The sequence below is a fragment of the Drosophila albomicans genome, unplaced genomic scaffold (assembly GCF_009650485.2).
Source record: "Drosophila albomicans strain 15112-1751.03 unplaced genomic scaffold, ASM965048v2 utg000063l_pilon, whole genome shotgun sequence".
Lineage (NCBI taxonomy): Eukaryota > Metazoa > Arthropoda > Insecta > Diptera > Drosophilidae > Drosophila > Drosophila albomicans.
Genome location: NW_026263488.1, coordinates 37,410 through 42,339, shown reverse-complemented (window position 1 = coordinate 42,339; position 4,930 = coordinate 37,410).

The window sequence follows — 4,930 nt, the reverse complement described above, 5'->3', positions numbered from 1 at the left end:
TAAAAAGATTATAAATGACCAATGCATAACTAATATAATAAAACATGAAACTCCAGTTTGCACTTTTAATAAATATCGTAAACAAGAATTTATACAAATAGTAGAGCCGAATATCATAATAACCTGGAACTTAACCAGAACCAAACTAAATCAGAATTGTAATGATTTAGATATGTACATCGAAAAAGATAAAATAATAAAAATATTTAATTGTACCATTGAATTAAAAAATGTTAAAATGTCAAATAGAGCACAACAATTTACAACCATTATGTTTACAGAATATAATGTAACTAAAATAGAACCACTATCACATATTGAAATAAAAGAAATGATTATGTATAACAATAGAGAAAACAATAATTACAAATATTCAATAATTACGATTGTATTAATATTAATCCTCATTGTTATATACAACTTAGTGAATAAGAAAATTAAAACACTATTCAACAATAATAACACAAAAATTTGTAAGAACACATGACACAGACATAAGTGCTAATGCTGAAACCGATAATATTGAAATTCCAGTCCCACTTATGTACCCTGAACTAAACGCTTGAGGACAAGCTAACCTCTATAGGTTGGGGAGTAATATATCCACCACCAGAATAATTTCTCGTACGTGACAAACACTCATAATTATTCCCCTATCTTCCAAATTCTTTCCCACAAGTCAAATCATAAACATAAACACTTGCCGCGACGGGACCAACTGTCACAAACAAAAGATCCTATTACATTGGCGAACATGCCACTTTCAAAAAGTCCAAAGTCAATTAAAAATTTCCATTGCAACTTGAGGACTCAGCATTATTGCACTAACACAAACACAAAACATCACACGTATGTTAGCCCTAAGTCGTAATAAGAACTTTCATGTTAGAGCTCAACATATTGTGAGTTTAGTTTTTAAAGACACTTTCCTCACTTAAGACGCGTAGCCCGCGAGCTTATAAATAAAAATAAAGTAGTCTATTAAGTAAACAAAAATAAATCCTTGTGTTTTATTTTTTTTTACTGTTCGTGCACCGCGAACATATAATTATATATATGTTATACTTGACATGTACTATACGAATGTGGCCATAATTAGATAGCATTCACGTTCGCTAGTTATAATTTACAATTGTTTATATAAATATATATACTTATATATAAAATATATATGCATATAATCGTTCAAAAATATTATTTTATTTCAACTTACTAAATATATTATATCACACATGCATATTTATAATTTAAATTCAATTAATTGAATAAAAAATTATTTTATTTTGATGGCAAATTGATAATTTTATCTAATTTTGCATTTACGTGTAGACAATATTATATTAGTAAAAACCTCCGTCCACAATAGTGTCCTAGAGGATTTTTCAATTATTCACAAAATATTAATTCTTTAGCTACGAAACACCGTCTTCTTTTGAAAAATACATTTAATACATTATATGCTTATATAATATTAATAATTATATAACCATATAATAGTATCAATTTTTATATCGGATGAGACTAATAATTAATTAATAATAACATAATTATTACTTAATATGCAAACTGAAATATATGCATCCAATACATATATAAGCCTACAAAGCCTGGCTAACGGAAAATGTCAGCCCAGTGCAAGATCTTAGCTCCACCGAGCAAGTGGACAATGCCACCAACGAGCTCACGCAATACATGCACAACGCCGCAGCACATGCTTCCCCCAGAACCCCAATCTCTCCCAGACTACCAACGAGGGTCCTACAACATGTTGAGTCTGGGGACCCACAGCACAACCTTTGGCAGGTCACTCGTCATATAAAACGACCTACTAAGAGAGTTGCTCCAGTCCAGCGTGCTAGTGGCGCCTGGTGCCGCACAGAGCAAGAACGAGCTGAAGCTTTTGTGGAGCACCTCAGCGAAGCCTTCAAGCCGATAATAAGATGTACCGACCTGGATATCTCAGCTACGGAACGTGCCCTACAACTATTAGATGAAAACACCAACAACAACCAAGAAGAGCTAGCTATGGTCTCGGTGGATGAGGTCAAACTTGAGATCGAGGGACTCAAGACGAATAAATCGCCGGGCGCTAATGGCATTGAACCACTGGCTGTTAAGCTTCTTCCCCCTCCCTGCCTACAACTCCTCGCCAACATATACAGCAGGTGCTTTCAGCTAGGACATTTTCCAACCATCTGGAAACGAGCAGAGGTAATTCTTATACCTAAACCTGGCAAACCTGAAGCCAATCTTGGCTCTTATCGTCCGATAAGTTTGCTGTCGATACTCTCCAAAATACTCGAAAGAGTATTCTTGCGAAGAGTATTGCCAGTGCTGGAAGAAGCTGGGTTGATTCCGGATCACCAGTTTGGCTTCAGGCGTTCTCACTCCACCCCGGAACAATGCCACCGTTTAGTCAGAGTGATACTGGACGCATTCGAGGAGAAGAACTATTGCTGCGCCGTAATGCTTGACGTGAAGCAAGCTTTCGACAGAGTCTGACACCCAGGGCTACTGCTTAAGCTTAAGAGAAACCTGCCTCAACCCCATTACGCATTTCTGCAATCTTACCTCGACAACAAAAGCTTTTATGTCCGATGCGGAGATGCGCGATCTACCACAAAAGGTATCGAAGCCGGTGTACCACAAGGCAGCGTCCTAGGCCCTCTATTGTACACGTTGTACACAGCGGACATGCCTACATTTTTCAACGAGAACCTATTGGTTGCCACATACGCCGATGACACAGCCTTCCTTGCCACAGCACGAACCCCACAGGATGCGTCGGAAAATTATACAAAAATCAGCTAAACACCATCGAGCCCTGGCTGCGGAGGTGGAACATCTCGGTAAACCCTGAGAAGTCCACGCAAACCACATTTGCACTCCGCAACGGCAATTGCCCGCCTGTCAGTCTCAATGGGGATAATATTCCCGAAAATCCCACGCCCAAAATACCTGGGCATGACGCTCGACAGGCGGTTAACATGGCGCACACACATCCTAACGAAGAGAAAGCAGGCTGAAGAGAGGCTGAAGCAATTCCAATGGCTCATTGGAAGACGCTCGAAGCTTAAAAGCAAACTTAAACTGCTCGTCTACAAAACCATCATTAAGCCAATCTGGACTTATGGCATCCAGCTGTGGGGCACTGCCTGCAAATCAAACTGCAGGAACATCCAAAGGGCTGCAGAACAAGGCTCTGAGAATGGTCTCGAACGATCATCCTTACCATGACAACAGCACCATCCACGAGGTACTCAGGGTTCCCTGGGTAAAAGATGAAATTCGAAAAAGTGAGCACGAATTACATCAACAGGCTCCATAACCACCCAAACACATTGGCCATCAACATCTTGGACAACAGCCAAACCGTCAGAAGACTTAAAAGAAAACACCCCCTCGACCTGCCCATTTAGGGTGATGATTAGCCCTCCAGAACCCTACCAACCATCTCTTGTGAGAATTTAATCGACAAGGCTGCCTCAAAAAATTTAATTATTGTCCGTATAGACAGATTTTAAATAAATAATTATTGACGAAAAAAAAAAAAGTTTTAGTTTACTATCGCAAGAAACATCTATTAACAACCCTTGATCCAATACTGCTCTGCCATCTACAATATTTTTCTTTCATACACTCGTCTGGTACAATATGGAACAAAACAACCAAAGAGTTACCACCATCAATCATGGTATTAATTCCGCTTGTGCGGTAGTGTACGTATTGGCATTACCTATTCCCTGTCAAGGAATAACGCCGCTTACCAAAATACTTATTAGAAATGCTTTCTTCAAATAATGAGCGCTCAGCTCCAAATGAAATGTAATTGGAAATCTCTCACCCGCATACTCGATTGAGGCTACACCATAGCTCACAGCTCCACTCTATTCTCCAATCGCACTCCCACCTCGTCTGGACAATCAGCCCAGCTCCCGACATCTGTAGCAAGCCACATTTGCTCTTCCATGACGAGGCCGCTCCGAACGCCAAACCCTTTCAGTTGCCGGTACCTGGACACTCATTCCCGTTTTACAGTCTTGCTTTTCATGACCAAGTTTTTCACAATGATAACATTTAATTTCCACAATTTTAGCACGCTTGGCCTTTAGTTCCCCGTTTGATATAAAACGACGTTCTCTTAGCGCTGAGAACACTTGCAACTCCGCTTGCAATTCACGTCGATTGGTTACATGCGTTGTATGTACCATTCGCTGCAGACGCCGATCGAAATTATCCATCTGTCCAAGAACCAACGCAATGGCATTTTGATCGAAATTTAAATTTCGCAGTTTTGTGCACAGTATTGTCACACAACAACTCACAAAAACAGGCTAACTTTCACTATTGCTTGGACGACTGTTAAAAAGATTCACAATGACGGCGCCTGGCGTCTCAGATATCTCGTACCGCTGCTCAAACAATTGCCGGAACTGTTGCCAGGTTTATTCCCAGGGTAACATAATTGAGATAACCACTGGATCGCCAAACCTTCCAAAGCTTTTCTTAACACTATTATAAGAGCACTGTCACTTAATAATTTTTTTTCTCGCAAACTTATTTTGACCGTAACAGACCACTGCGTGGCACCCACACCAGCAATGTCTGGATTACATTTCGGCAAACAGATCTCACTATTCTATTACAACTCGCTCGCCGGAATCTTAATCAGAGCCAAAAAAATTCCGATTTTTGTTGCTCTATTAACGCGAAGACATCCCTTGAAGTACTTTGGTCAGGACCGAATCCCACTTCTGATGTCGGAGTCTGTTCTACCGAAGTCTGTTTATTCATTATCGCGAAGCGAGTTTCGATGCTCTCACAGGCGATTCTATGAGCACACTGACCGCTCGATCCTTTTACTGCCTACGCCATAGCCATCGAACCACACTCAGCGACAGCGTCTCGACGCTGTCGCCCCGCAATAACT